General features: G+C 42.1%; 1 protein-coding gene across 1 annotated transcript in view; it reads left to right on the top strand.

Annotated features, from left to right (window-relative positions):
* Positions 1-15,000, top strand: part of LOC147022743 (uncharacterized) — a 684,736-nt gene that overhangs the window by 285,301 nt on the left and 384,435 nt on the right. Inside the window, exon 4 of the mRNA XM_085887534.1 lies at positions 5,333-5,411. The gene's annotated coding sequence lies outside the window, so the exon portion shown is untranslated. The remainder of the gene's footprint in view (positions 1-5,332; positions 5,412-15,000) is intronic.

The raw sequence follows: 15,000 nt of genomic DNA, 5'->3' as shown, positions 1-15,000 counted from the left end.
CGCAGCCCGAATGAATGACATTTATTCCCTCTAAACAACGGGTTTGGGCCTAACTACACATATACTTACAGAGATATCTCACCTAAGAGACCTGAATGGTGGTTTGCGAATTTCGTCAACCACAACAATATATATGTATTTATATATCCTATATATTTGCGTGGTATGCTTACACATTGTAAGCAATAAAGAATCGTGCTCTCACATTCTCTTGGGTCACTCATCTGCAGCGTTTTTTTTTTTTCATTTTTTTTTCATTTATTTACATTTTCATTTATTGGGAGTTTCCAATGGTTCATTGATGTTTCCTGGTATATTGGCTTCAATGTACGTTGGCACGCAAAATTACCATGCTTCCCTATTGTCTTGGATCACTCTCCTGTATTTTTTTCATTTATTTATATTTATTTATTTATATTTTCAATTACGGATGCTTGCCAATGGTTCAGTGATTTTTCCCGGTGTATCGGCTTTGATGTCTGTCAGATTGCAAAATTTCAGCTTTCTTCATCACCGAGAAAGTAATGAATATTAATATCAGTCAGTGAGTGAGAAGTTATGACTTTTTTGTGATCTTTTGAACTGTGATCTTTTGTGATCTTTTGATCTTTTTTTTGTGATGACTTGAACTTTTGTGATCCATATCCTTCCTTAACAACTGAGATACTAATGCCTATTTTATGGGGTAAAGCCAAAATAAGGTTTTTTTTCTAAGTTTATAGTTTTGGTACATCTATTTCAAAAATCCTGAATTTGAAGGTGTTTCATGGTTTCTACTTTCAACTCAAGGTGTTTCTGCTTGGAATCCTTGAGAGTTGTGTACAACTATCGTTATTTATTGCTGTCTCCCATAAGTTGAAGGTCTCTCTTCAACTCTCGTTCTTTTCCAACCTTTACTCTCATTTGTCAACTTGCCTTCCTGATTCTGACTTATTGTCTTCTTCCACCCAGTTGTCTTCCATGCTCACCCACAAGCTTTTCCAGTCAGCTCTATCTCCTTGCATACTTGCCTATTCATTTTAAAATTTATTTTCTGCTTTCTTGTTCATCAATTCCTCCTGTTCTTGGTTTGTCACCCAGCTCCCACCTTGTCACCCAGCTCATCATGTCTGTATATAAAAAAACAGAACTTGTTTTCATAAAAAATACACTGTCATCATATCTGTCGGCACTGTATTTTTCGTGAACAGCAAAACATTTTTTACAGGGAGGAAGAAAACAGCCAGAAGAATATACGAGAATCGCAATTACAAATGAATTTGATGTTAGCCTGTCAGTGTATATTTAGTAAACATGAATTAAAGGAGAGTTGGAGTTCAGTTCAGAGAAGAGATTTGTTTTTATTACCTCCGCCACCAAAGGTGGAATGAGCTTATGTTTTCACCTTTGTCTATCTGTTTGTTTGTGGGCACGATATCTCAAAAAGTTGTGGATGGATTCGGGTGAAATTTAGTGGACAGGTTTGGTGTGTGATGAACAAGGATGAATTGATTCGATTTTGGTGAATATCCAAATCGGGATCTGGATACGAGAATTATTTAATTTTTAAAGTGATTCTTCACCATTGAGAGACAGGGCCAAAAACGATATAGTACTGTATCGCATGATATTTCAAAAATGTATTGGGCCCGATATGTTCTCGTGGTTCAGGTATTGTGTGGTGGAGGTACGCACTCTACTGAGTGCCATTCTCGTTTTATATTGTATTTCTCCTGTCATGGTCTATCATGCTTCAGTGAAATTATATATATATATATATATATATATATATATATATATATATATATATATATATATATATATATATATATATATATATATATATATATATATATATATATATATATATATATATATATATATTCAATATATTCTGCATTTCATGCAGATGGCCTTTGATATAATATGGAAATATATTCCAATGCATATTGGTGTTGGGAAAATTATCTTATTGATACATACATATGTATTTCGAGATAATTATGGAAACAAGAAATACTGGATATAAATCACATCTCGTATGTAAAAATGAAATGCTTCATGGTACAATCACGTGTTGGTATTGTAATAATTGTCCACTGATTGGTTGTCATGCAAGCAATCAGAAAGTGCCTCACCTGCAGAAGGACTAAAAAAAGTACAGGTGGTGATTACATTTCAGCATGTTGAATGTGTGGTGAACTCCGTTGCTCCTAAGAAGGAAATATCACATGACTGAGGGTATATATATATCAAATTATTCACGAGTGAAGGATACTCCATCCTGCAGATTGCAACTCGACTTCATGTTTCAGCAGGAGCTGTGTGTAAGATTCTGTGGAGGATACATGAAACTAGTACTGTTAACAATGGAAGGGGTCAAGGAAGAAACCACAGTCTCCAAACGTGGTGTTAAGTACCTTGGGGTGTATTCTTTACATGATGGAGGACGATCCAGTCGAGATCTTGTGAATGACCTCGCTGAAAATATGGGTGTTAACGGTTTTTTTAGAAGTCAGATACATATTAGTGTGAAGTTGTCTCAATGGATGTATCACCATCTCAAAACCTTTGCGGACTTTGCCTCTCATCAGCAAAAAAATCGTAGGTGTGTGTGTGTGTGTGTGTGTGTGTGTGTGTGTGTGTGTGTGTGTGTGTGTGTGTGTGTAGCATGCTGTTCTTTGAAATGCACATAATTGTTTGCTCTCAGCTTGCACACACTGCATTGAATGCTAAAGGTGCACAGGTTTTTTTTTTTTTTTTTTAGATATACAAACACCCCTTTGGCCGAGGTCATTTTTGGTCATTTCAAATTTTCTATTTTCGAGCCAAGAAGTGACCAACTTGTCTCATTCGGATCCTTTGTGGTGTATAACCAGGACAATACTCTTGATGTTTAATGAAGGCCGAGCCCTCCATTGTAAGATCAGATGATAATATGATCCCTGGAGTCGTTAAAGTTATCCACCTGAGATGACCTGAGAAGCATGATGTTGTTGCTATTTCGAAACTCATGGTTATCATTGCACAGAGGATAATTCCGGTTTGGCAAGTATAACATTTCCTTCGTTAACAGTTCACAACATGCCATGCAATGGTGTTTTGGCCAACCGAGCTGTACCTCCGGCGTTAGAATTCTCAACGGCACAAATCCAAAGATCTTGTTAAAGCCATGGTGCCTATTTCCAATCGTTCATTGCAACACCAAGTGAAAAAGCACAGCCTGGGTTCGGAAGTGAAAGCTTTCCATGGAAAGTGCTGTCAGCGCCGCTCTGCTGTGAAGGCACTGAAAACATAGTGTGCAAGCAAAGGGCGACCAGGGGTGCCTTAAAGTCCTGCTCGCTACTGCCAGTGCAATCTTTTTTAAGCCAGACATGGAAGGGATAACAAAGAGCTTCCAGCATTGAGCCCTGCATGGCCGATTAACTTGGGTCTTGTCCAGCGGTCAATAGTGCCCCCCTCAGCAGCAACTAGCTTCTCTTCCTTGTATTGCTTTAGACTGTTGGCCATATTCGGAGATGTTGCTATGTTTGAAGTTGAAGGGAAGAAAATATAGGTTATGAGTTGGCAACCTTCCATGACCTCTCGATTGCAGGTCAGGAGTGCAAGTCGGACATGCCATTCATGATCCATTTTCTAGTGATGGCAGTATGTCCGTTCACATACGAACATGTCTACACCAAACCCATTGACCTGCCGGCAAGATGAATAACGAGGCAAATTTTCATTTATTTCGACTCGACCCCGCTCCGTCGCGACAATGTGTGTTTTGTCATGGGCTGCATCCGCGAAGTTCCCTTTGGCCCACATCTCGATTAAGGTCTCCAGAGAGTAGCGCACTGGCAATACATAGAACTGAAATGGCCAGGCGTGGCCCTGGTGTCCAAAAGGGGTAGTCGTGCGGCCTTGCAATGGGGAAGCGAAGCAGACAGGCGTGGCCCACCCCCTTGTCCTGCCAACAAACTTCCCAGGCCCCTTGCTGCAGGCAATCTTGGTAAACACTAGTGGGTAGAAGGAGCTCCTTTGTTTTGAACTCTTTTTATGGAAACTGTCCAGCCTCTCAGGACGAGAAAAGGGGTGTTTCATCTGGCTCGATTCACCCTACAGGTGGCCATGCTGTCAAAGAACCCGAGGCTGGTTAACTTTTGGCTTTAAAATACTTTATTCCATTCATATTTCAGTGATGCCAAAAACAATTGTGAAATTCCACATTGGAAATGCTTAATGGCCTGGTTGCATTGACAGCCACGTTGCACCTGTAACCCGGTGCAGTCCAATCAATGGGATTTTTAGTGCATTCACCACTGAAGTGTGAAATTCAAACAATGGTCACAGTTTTGGTGATTCTTCAACTTTGGTTCCTTATAAAAAGAAAAAGAAGAAGTCATGTCAGGAGGATGAATCATGAGCAATGATTAGGTTTGAATGTATTCAGATTCAGAGATGTGATATTTTTTTCAAAGTCTGACAATTGGTTTATAAAATGTCATCCCTTTCAGCACCTGCTATTCTGACCCGCACCACTTTTTCTCGGTAGTGGACAATGTTGATGTCCTTTAGAAATCTATCATCCGATGTCACTGATGACATGTTAGGTTATTCAATTGAGGTATCTGCTCAAAGTACCCTTCATGTTATGTGGTGTTGCAAGTTGGACATTTGGTGGTGAGCTATATTATACATAGATTTGTCTATCTGATGGGAAATCCATGCAACGCTCTTGTTGAAGGCTGCTGCTTGAATGCGTTTGTATGCTTCTCCTTTGGAATTGTTGTCCTTGGTAATCTGTGATGATCTCTCTCTCTCTCTCTCTCTCTCTCTCTCTCTCTCTCTCTCTCTCTCTCTCTCTCTCTCTCTCTCTCTCTCTCTTTATCTCTACCCTCTCACCTTCCCTCCTCTCCCTCCTCTTCCCTCTTTCCAACCCCCTCCTCTCCCCCCCTTTCCCTTCCCTCTCTTTCCTCTTTTTCACCCTGTCTCTTTTTGTCTGAATAATGATCCGATATAATAGACATAACTCTGTGGTTTAAAACAATTCCTTTGCACAGTTAACTTCCTGCCAATAGCCCAGGACCTCAGGCCACGTTTTTCTCTGTTTACAAAGCTTCCTCTGGAATACCGTACTTGTGTTTGAGTTTCTGTCTTTGTGCTTGTCTTCCCACCCTCGTGTCGTCTGTCTGTGTGTCCAAGTGTTACGTGTGCATTACACTTGTGAATAATTTATGGATGACCTTATTTGTTCCCTTTTTTCCTGGGACCAATAAATATTTTTAGAGTCTATTTTACACAGATAGTGTCCCATAAAAAGCTACACAGGTTGTAATGACAGTACTGATAACTTTTTTTTTGTTAACAGACTGATGATTACGAGACGTGGTGGTTCAACTAATCCAAGCAAGAATTGGCAAAATTATACCTTACCACAGTCACACCCGGTAGGTTGAACTGCACGGATATTAGTTTATTGCTTTTACTGAGATTCCACGGGGGTCAAAGGTTAAAATTGCTCACAGATTTAAGGATTTTGGCTTGCAATCCTCTATATTTAAACCAATCCAGACAGAAATTATCAAAATGATTCTTTTATGCAGCCTCTAGTTACTAAAACAGATAGACATTGGTTTAGTGTCTTCTTTTCGATTGTACATCCGTCGAATGGCAAATTGGTCACAACATTGAGCTTTTTTGGATGAAAAGCCTTTTTTTTTAAACCAATGGGGATGAGCCTTGGCACAAAAATATATTGTCATAGCTCTTTCATTCGAAAGCAGGTAAACATTGGCCCAGTGTCATATGAAAGCAGGTAAACATTGGTTCCACTTTTTGATTTTACAGGGGTCAAAGTGTATGCTGCAGGGGGGATTTTTGTAAGCATTACACTGCACTTAGCAAGCATGATATGAGCTGTATCCTGCCAAAGTGTATTGATCTTGACCTCTCAGTCATGACCCTTGATCGTCGTAAAGAAAAACAAAATGAAAAAGGTGTAACTACAAAAGTTTTCGGTGTCCATACTCTGTGAGCTGTTATGTCCGTTTGCTGCATTGTTCTATGTTCCCGCTGCCATGGCACTATCAGTCATCCCTCCATTAGCCGCACATCCAGTGGAACCCTTTACAGTGTGGTCGAACTTTCATGTCACTCATTCCGTCGGGAAAACTGATAACATTGTCATTATGGGCAGGTGTGAAAGGGAAAACAACATGTTGTGCGGTGGTGACACAAATGTCAGAGACGAATCCCATGTTCAGAGAAAATCCATAATAACTAAATTTGACGCACAGGAAAGTTTTGGCATTTACATGAAAATATTTTATGGTCAGGCATCAGATAGTGAGTTCCCATAATTGACGACACCAAGATGTGAAGATTGCTGCAGTGCCCTCACTGAGTCATGCCGGACCAAATGCTTATGGTGTCTTCATAGAGTAAGGTTATTCCAGTGTTAGTTTGTAGTTTCAAGAGCTTGGTTGTGTATGAACAGAATATGCAGTACATCTGAACTCCAGATTAATTAATCAGTCCGAGACAGTGGTTTATTAGTGTGTAGTCAATGTGCTTGGACATGTGGATTATTTGTGCATGCATTATCAGTAAATCTGCTCATTGATCTTGGTGACTCTGTGTATAACCTCCTTTATCTATGTACTGATGGCTCCACCCTCTGCCATGACATCCTCCATCCTTCTGATAGGCAGGTAGCAGCTTCTTCCCTCTCTTCAGACGTTTTACAAAATCACAAGCTGGTCAAACGATTGGGATATGTCTTTCAATCCTGACAAATCTCTTTCTCTCTCTCTCTCTCTCTCTCTCTCTCTCTCTCTCTCTCTCTCTCTCTCTCTCTCTCTCTCTCTCTCTCTCTCTCTCTCTCTCTCTCTCTGTCTCTGTCTCTGTCTCTGTCTCTGTCTCTGTCTCTGTCTCTGTCTCTCTCTCTGTCTCTGTCTCTGTCTCTGTCTCTGTCTCTGTCTCTGTCTCTGTCTCTCTCTGTCTCTGTCTCTGTCTCTCTCTGTCTCTCTCTGTCTCTCTCTGTCTCTCTGTCTCTGTCTCTGTCTCTGTCTCTGTCTCTGTCTCTGTCTCTGTCTCTGTCTCTGTCTCTGTCTCTCTCTGTCTCTCTCTGTCTCTCTCTGTCTCTCTCTGTCTCTCTCTGTCTCTCTCTGTCTCTCTCTGTCTCTCTCTGTCTCTCTCTGTCTCTCTCTGTCTCTCTCTGTCTCTCTCTGTCTCTCTCTCTCTCTCTCTCTGTCTCTCTCTCTCTCTGTCTCTCTCTCTCTCTGTCTCTCTCTCTCTCTCTCTCTCTCTCTCTCTCTCTCTCTCTCTCTCTCTCTCTCTCTCTCTCTCTCTCTCTCTCTCTCTCTCTCTCTCTCTCTGTCTCTCTCTGTCTCTCTCTGTCTCTCTCTGTCTCTCTCTCTCTCTCTCTCTCTCTCTCCTTTCTTAACAATCTTCTTGAAGAAGTTCAGTCTCTCATATTCTTGGGCCTCACTTTGAACCATGATATTTATTTGGAAAACCATATTACAAAGTTGGCCTCCAAAGCCAGTTACTGACTGGGCATCCTCCATCATGCAAAGTCCTTCCTTGGCACACCTGAACTCTTATCCACCTACTCAGCTTTCATTCACAATTTGATGGAGTACTGCTCTCCCCTCTGGGCTGGCACCCCTGCCTGATTCCATGGAAATCTTGCTCCCCTTGATTCCGTGGAAAGCAAGACTTTCAATATCATAGGAATCTCGTGCAAAAAGCTGAGTCAATGGGCCTATCACTTTCCCATCACAGACAAGTCAGTGGTCTCTCTGTCTTTTTCCACCTCTTCTCTGGTCTTACACTCTCTGCTCTTTCTATGCTTTATTGTCCACTTCTCTCCCCAAGCCCACCTCTTTCCAACTTTCCTTTTTTCCTTCCGGAGAGCTTCTTTTTGTATCCGTGTTATTCATCCCATTCTCTCTATTTTGTCCCTCAACCCTACTGTTGTGTGTTACCCCTCTCCTTCTACTGTTAGTTTTATTCTGTTGCATCCTGATCCATTCAATGTTTAGTATCTCCCCTAGCCTCGACTCTGTATATGGAGATGTTTTTTAAATGATGGCACAAACATTTGGTCTGGCGTGAGTTGCTTTCCTCGGGAATTACTTGCTATCCATGGGTGCTGTCTCCGAGCAAATTTTGTAGAAACAGTAATTATATGATCCACCACCACCCCTTCTCATGATGCCAAGTAGTGCGCTACCTGCTGGCTGGCCCTTATTTAATATTGTCATGTCTGAGTACCCGTTAACACAGGATTCCTCAGCGCTGGGACCTTTCATCCCAAGAGATGGTCCAAACGGTCGTTTATGGACTGCGTTCAGCCAGTACTCTACTTTACCATTCCCTAAAGTCGCCCAAATGAGCCAAAATCCTACGGCATACACGCACGAAAAACAGATGGCTGGAACACGTTTTCTTTCCTTTTATAGGGTTTATGACAAGACATTATCATAAACTGAGCAAACCAAGCGAGTCAAAAGACACAAAGAGGGGAATGGGAATAACTCAAACTTATATACAATGATGAGAAACAGAACGCAAAACCAAATCCCCTGGGTGCCACAGATTACACTCGTACAACAAGGCAATAATGCAGACGGGACTTCCCTTCATCAACAATGGTGCAGGGTCGATGCAACACTCAGTGCAGTCCGTTTGAGAAACTTGTTGCGAGACGAGAGCCAGTGAGGGTGGTGTCCAAAGATGAAGTAAAACAGGCACGAGCAGGGCCAGCAATGAATAGGCCTTCTACCAGGCATTGTCATCCTCTTTTTCCTTTTTTCCAACGAGGCCTCCTGGTCAGCACTCTTTTTCCTCCTCCAAATGCTTCTTGCATGTGGAGCTCTCCTGTCTGAGGTCTTAGTTCTCTTACTCCTCCAAGCCCGGTGGCTCCTTCCCCTCCTCAGAGGCAGGATGATGCCAACTTGGGTCAATCCCAAAAGTTCTTTAGAGACATCCAAAACAATCTCTGCTCTCAAACTACTGTGTTCGGCTCCTTGTCTTTCTCATGTGCCTCTCAGTTTTCTTCTCTGGTTCTCTCCTGGTGGGCAGGGTTATCTTCTTCCTCCTGGGTGGAGTCTTCCTCTGAGGTGCTGCCCACAATGGGTGGCCCTAATACAAATAAATGTCCCATCTTTTCTTCGAGCTCCACACTACACTACCAGGGCTCGTACACACTGGTGAGAGATCATCATTTCCGAGTTGCACACATGTGACGTGTGCCTCTGTGATGTGAACTCCTCACATAGCCCCACCGACAAGCAAGAGGTATTTACATGTACATAATTAATGTCTACCCTCTTTATAAATTACATATGCTGCCTCCTCAGCATCATGTGTAACAAATTCTTACTCTGACAGATCCCAGTTACATGGCAATCTAACCTATGCAAAACACACGGACCATACTACACTTACCACAGTCTCGTTATGGATCCTAGCCTTCCACGTAACAATATTTTCATGTGAACTCCACAACTTTACTATGGATCAAAATTCTTCGCAATTATTATGGACAAGTTAATACACATTATATCTTTGTGAACACGTCACAAGTATTTTGGCTTGTGTGACTCACTATCCAGGTGCCTAATTTTCTATCTAAGCCACACTTCATGGCAGAGGGTGTAACTCCCTATCTGAGGGCATGCTTTACTATCCGACAGCGTGCCTCGCTATCTGAGGGTGTGCCTCCCATCCTGGGCCATAACTCACTATCCGAGGGTGTAACTCCATATCGGAGGGCAAAACTCCCTATCCCAGGACGTAACTCCCTATCGGAGGGCGTAACTTCCCAGCTGGGGACGTACCTCCCTATCCGAGGACGTAACTCCCCATCCGAGGATGTAACTCCCCATCCGAGGACGTACCTCCCCATCTGAGGACGTAACTCCCCTTCCGAGGACGTACCTCCCCATCCGAGGACGTAACTCCCCATCCGAGGACATAACTCCCCATCCGAGGACGTAGCTCCCTATCCCAGGACGTAACTCCCTATCGGAGGGCATAACTCCCTAGCCGAGGATGTAACTTCCCAGCCGGGGATGTAACTCCCTATCTGAGGATGTAACTCCATATCGGAGGGCATAACTCCCTATCGGAGGGCGTAACTCCCTAGCTGAGGGCGTAACTCCCTAGCTGAGGATGCAACTCCCTATCCGAGGACGTAACTTCCCAGTTGGGGACGTAACTCCCTATCAGAGGACGTAACTCCCTATCAGAGGACGTAACTCCCTATCAGAGGACGTAACTCCCTATCAGAGGACGTAACTCCCTATCAGAGGACGTAACTCCCTATCCGAGGACGTAACTCCCTATCCGAGGACGTAACTCTCTATCCGAGGACGTAACTCCCTATCCGAGGGTGCAACTCACAATCCAAGGGCATAACTCCCTATCCTCGGGAGTAACTCCCTATTCCAGGGCATAACTCTATCCTTGGCCGTAACTCTTTTTCTGAGGGCACAACTCTCTTTCCGTGTGTGTGATTCTCTATCTGAGGGCCAGCAACACTATATGAGAGTGCAACTCCCTATCTGATGTTTAAATTCCCCATCTGAGAGTGCATCTCCCTTTATGAGATTGCTGTCTGCGAAAATTATTCTGGAAACAGCAATCAAGTGATGCAATAAAAGCCATCCCTTGTCTCGCTGCAAAATTAGTTGTTCTTTTCTCCATGGCAGTATTAAATATTTTCATATGAACCCCAAAACTTTACGATGAATGAAAATTCTTCAAGAACAGAAGGACTGTGTGAACATAACTTGGTTCACAGTCCCGCAACCATGCGGATTAATTGCCCAAAACTTTGACAAACTAGAACGGCACTCAGTAGAGCACATATCTCCACCAGGTTGAATAGTTTACATTTTGTATCCCGGTGAGAGGTCAGATCTGGATCCGAACCTGAACCAAAATCTAATCGGCTTGTTCTTGTCACCGAACCAACTCATCCACCTCGTTTTGTCATAACTCGTCCACAACTTTTTGAAATGTCATGCTGAAAATAGTTTTTGGCCCTTTCTCTCCATGGTGAAGAATGACATACAAAAATAAAAAACATTATCAAATCATTTTGTCCTTGTCACACACCCAACTTCACCAAATTTTATCCGAATCTGTCCACAAATTTTTGAGATATCTTGTTCACACTCGCAGACAAACAGTGAGGGATGAAAACATAACATGCCCACCTTAGGTGGTGGAGGTAACTAACTTGCGTTCACACTCCTCTCAGTTCTCAAGGCAACTTAAGTCTAACTAAACTCTGTCGTTATTGCTCTGTACATTATTTGCACCCTTTCACATGCAATGAGTTGGGTGTTTATAAATCCTCACCTTTTTTGGAAGGAAAAGGAAATTGGAGGGTATTGTTTATAATGACTTATATACGTTGATTGTTAAGTCACTGCTTTCAGCAGAGATATTATGATATTTTGGGGGCAAACTGCAGTCATCATAAAGATGTCGAATAAAACTTGCTCCTCCTGGCAGTTTTTCATGGGCGGGTGAAAATGCAAGGTGAATACATGGTAATCGTCCATGGAGCACGTACTGTGAAGACACAGGCTTTGACCGTAGCTTGGCGGGGTCAGTTTGAGGCCTGAGAGGTTGCTCCCTCGTGCTGAGCCACGGAGGGTCGGCGCCGCGCAGCCGTTTGGGGTTCCACTCTGCGATGTCAGCGGTGTTTTCCTACCAAACCCTATCTTTATTTTCTTAGGCCAATCGCCCGGCAAAATGTGCACACTCAAGTCAACCTTTGCAGAAAAGTGTTTTTTTTCAAACTTTGACAATTTAAACGATGCCATTTTAGATGAAAAATTTTTTTTGTTTACCTGACAAGCTTCCACTGGTGACTAACTGTGAGGCCAATGTGTAAGTAAGAAAGACAAGAAAGAATGGAGGTTCTGCCTTGTAGGTCAGGAATGAAGGAAAGAAGTTTTCTGCCCTCACAAGCAAAATCTAGTTGCCTATTTATGTAACATCACCTCTGGTGAAATTTCTCTGTTTTGGTGGCTTTTCCAGCATGAATGCACTTGTCAAATGTTGAAACAACATTCACTCATCGACATAAACAAGAAATTGCAAAAGTGGGAAACAAATCCACTTCATGCGTCATTTAAGGTGTCGTGCAGCACGCAATCTTTGTTGTTAGATACGATATGAGAGGACGTTCAAAAATGTCCAAGAACACCAAAGTTTTTTTTATTTTCTCATTTCACAAAATGCAATTAGTAAAAATATATAGAAATGTGTTTTTTTATTTGTGTACTAGCAGGTGTACTCGGCATTGCTCGATGCTGTTCTGATCCTGTTGGCATTTTAAAGAAATCTAATTTTGTTTTTTTTCTATTTTTTGTGGGACCCCAAAACGCTTCCCTACATCAACTGAGGAATGTGCTGGGGATCATTTAGTATTACCTTTCACGTAGCTACAAAGGTTCAGTCAGGCACGATGGAGCTATTTTGTTTTTAAATCCAACTTTCTTTTTCAAAATTTGTTTTTTTTGGGGGGTGGGGGGGGTTGCCTAAAACATTCTACAAAACTCACTGATGAATCTCTGAAAGTTTGATGGAAATATGTTTGGCCATCTCTGAGAAAATGGTGACACAGACAGACAGACATCTCTCTTATTATAGTATAGACCAGGGGTCTCCAACCTGCGGCCTGCGGGCCACATGCGGGCCCTTAAACGGATTTATGCGGCCCGCGGTGCCATATTAAGTTTACATTACAATGCGGCCCGCGATACTACCAATTTGTCAGGGTCAATCATCAAAGCGTTCTGTAATTTTTATAATGATTTTGATTCATATTAGACACATGTGTTTTTAACACGATTATTCATTTATCACATTCGTTGGCAATAAAAATATATTCAGCACTAATTTTTGTTTAAATTTCCGCATATTAATTATATTTTTTTTTCCCGGAATTTAGCGTCCTTTTTTTTGGGTGCGGCCCTCCGCCCTCACCACTTTGGTTTTGTGGCCCTCTGCCCAAAAAGGTTGGAGACCCCTGGTATAGACATTATTGAAGATATGCCTCATTGGAGGACTGGTACGACAGGTTTTACAGTATGTTCCAAAAAGACCTGGACAACTTTGGTTGTTAAAATATTTAGTATCACAAATGATGGAATAATACCCTTTGGTTTATATGATACAGAAACTCATGGAGTTTTCTTTATTTTCAGGTTTGGTGGTGAAAGGTAAAATAAAGTGGTGACTCCACATTAGAAAGCTCCGTGCGTTGAACGGTTCATCGAGGTGAGATCTGACATGCAAGTTCAGCCTAATAACTTTACAAGTTATGGAAGGAATCTGCCATCGTGGACTAGTATCGTAGAGTGCTAGAAGAGGTTTAACGAGACTGGTAGTTGTCAGAAACAGAAAAGTACCACTCGACCAAGCACAAGTGCAGCGGACATTGAACAAGTTTGTGAATCATTTCAACAAAGTCCCAGAAAATCAATTTTACGTGTATTCAGAGAACTGGGACTATCAACCACCACTGTACACAGGATTTTGCATAAAAGACTGAAGCTTTATCCCTTTAAGGTGCAGATTTTGCAGGAACTCAAACCAAATGACGGACCCAAACGCAAGACGTTTGCCTTGGAAATGCTCAGTTGCATAGAGGATGATGAAGATTACCTGAAAATGGTCATGTTCACAGATGAAGCTTGCTTTCATGTATCGGGGAAGGACAACCGGCTCAATATGAGGATCTGGAGCTCTGAAAACCCCCACGTGGTCATTGAACATATACACGACACTCCAAAGCTGAATGTGTGGTGTGGCCTTCTCCATGACTGTTTGGTGGGTCTGTTTTTCTTTGTGGAGGATACAGTGACCTCAACAATTTACATGAACATGTTGGAAGGATTTGCCTTCCCACAGATTGAAGCCCTGCAACCCGATATCATTTTACAACAGGACAGCGCTCTCCCTCAATGACCCTTAGTCGTTCGAGCCGTCCTGAATGAAAAATTTCCAGGGCATTAGATTGGCCGAGACGGACCAACCACTTGCTCCCCATGATCACCAGACATAATCCCCCTTGATTATCATTATTATTCTTTTTACTGTGGGGGTTTGTCAAAGATATTGTCCACAACACCAAGGTGACAAACCTGCAGGATCTTCATTCTCGGATCACAGCTGCATGCGCACTTGTGGACGCAAACATGCTGAACTGAACATGGCAAGAACTCGTGCACCGACATGATGTCCTGCTTGTGACAAACAGAGCTCACATTGAAGTATGTTTATGATGTGCGCAAAACTTATGAGTTTTTGTTTCATTTAAACCAAAGGGTATCATTGTATCATTTGTGGTTCTAAATATTTTTTACAACCAAATTTGTCTGGGTCTTTTTGGAACACCCTATACAGTTGATATGTACACTCACCTTTGAACTGTTTATTCTGGGTTTGAATCTTGACAGAGCTATAAACCATCATCTTGGTGTTTCACACACGTGGTGAGGCATCATTGGTGTGCCGTCCATCAGAAGGACATTGAGCGGAATGATTTTCTACCTGCACCGGTAGTTGATGGACATTAAAGGGCCCATGATGTATTTCACTAAGAGTTTATGAATAATTGCCAACACCCTGAACAATTATTAGAAATTCCTGTCCAAGTTCCAAATTGTGTTCCACCTTCAGTCAATCAAGTCAGTGGTTCTTGAAAAACTTTGACCAAACACCTTTCCCGGCCAGACCCAAAAGGTAATTGGAATAATTGGGGTCCTTCGAGTAGTAGTAGTAGTAGTAGTAGTAGTAGTTGTTACACACCTCGCTGGACTTTTTCACTTAGTGTGTTTTGGACGATCTGTTTTGTGGAAATTTCCAGGCACCCATCATACTTTACAGTATCTTCTTTCATTCTCTGTGATGGTCAACTCTTTAAAACTCGCTTTATTCTCAATGTTTTTTTTTATTTTTTATTTTTAATCTTTACAGTATCCTCTTCTCCTGTAAGTTTTCATTACT

Source organism: Eptatretus burgeri, chromosome 7 (genome assembly GCF_056783735.1).
Source record: "Eptatretus burgeri isolate ZD-2024b chromosome 7, Ebu_testis_v1, whole genome shotgun sequence".
Taxonomy (NCBI): domain Eukaryota; kingdom Metazoa; phylum Chordata; class Myxini; order Myxiniformes; family Myxinidae; genus Eptatretus; species Eptatretus burgeri.
This window is presented reverse-complemented; position numbering and strand designations above follow the sequence as displayed.